This window comes from Pygoscelis adeliae, unplaced genomic scaffold (assembly GCF_000699105.1).
Source record: "Pygoscelis adeliae isolate BGI_AS28 unplaced genomic scaffold, ASM69910v1 Scaffold263, whole genome shotgun sequence".
NCBI lineage: Eukaryota > Metazoa > Chordata > Aves > Sphenisciformes > Spheniscidae > Pygoscelis > Pygoscelis adeliae.
Window position 1 is genome coordinate 567,332 of NW_008824552.1, and position 901 is coordinate 568,232.

General features: G+C 36.4%; 1 protein-coding gene across 1 annotated transcript in view; it reads right to left on the reverse strand.

Annotated features, from left to right (window-relative positions):
- ACER3 (alkaline ceramidase 3) overlaps nucleotides 1–901 on the reverse strand; it is a 57,638-nt gene that overhangs the window by 25,229 nt on the left and 31,508 nt on the right. The gene's annotated exons all lie outside the window — the stretch shown is intronic.

Genomic DNA, 901 nt, shown 5'->3' on the forward strand with positions numbered 1-901 from the left:
CTCCTATGAACTGGCATAATCTCAATGAGGATAGGAGTGGAGGGAACCCAGAATGAATGGAACATTATCATTCTATTTCTCTGCTTTTTTTCTTTAAGTACGTTAAGATTTATCTCTCTCAATCCTTCTATAATGCAAAGCATCATTCAACTACTAATACTCCTGAAAACCTGTGATATTTCTGCTTATCGTCCAGTTTTAAAAGGTAAATTTTACAAGGAGCTTTTTGTCAGCTCTAGAAGCAGAAATGAATTGCTACCAGAACTCAGAACTAGAGATTCAGGGTAAACAAATAAAACCTACGCAGTATGGATTCGTTTTGTGAAATGAGATCACCATTTCCGAGCCTTCTTCTTGGAAGCTCATCCTTCTATGTAATGATTTTTATTGATTTGAAATACTTCATTTTTAAACTCTGAATTAACTTCTGAAATTAATTTATGAGATATATACCTTGCCTATACACAGCTTTTTCAGTTAGACAAGGACAATGTTTCTTGGAAGTTACATTTCACTGTTTAGAGCACAGCTGGTAGAGTGTTTAATGTATCATTCATTACTTTGAAATGTTATCAGTTAAAGCACCAGCACTCTCATTAAGCACCAGCTCATTTTTATTTTGCAAGAACAAGTACATTAATGCGATGTCTTGTCTTCCTTCAGGAAATTCTGTTTCACCTCAGAGTCTAGTTTCAGAGAAAGCCAAGTAATTTGCACTCAAGCCTCCATCACTGGGTAGTGCTGCTGTGCTTTGCTGGAAGAGTGAAACCTTTTCTACACACAACTGGTGCATAAACAGACCTCTATCTAACAAACTGGGCTTTTGGTGAAGGAATCATAGAATCATAGAATCATAGAATCATTAAGGTTGGAAGAGACCTCCAAGATCATCGAGTCCAAC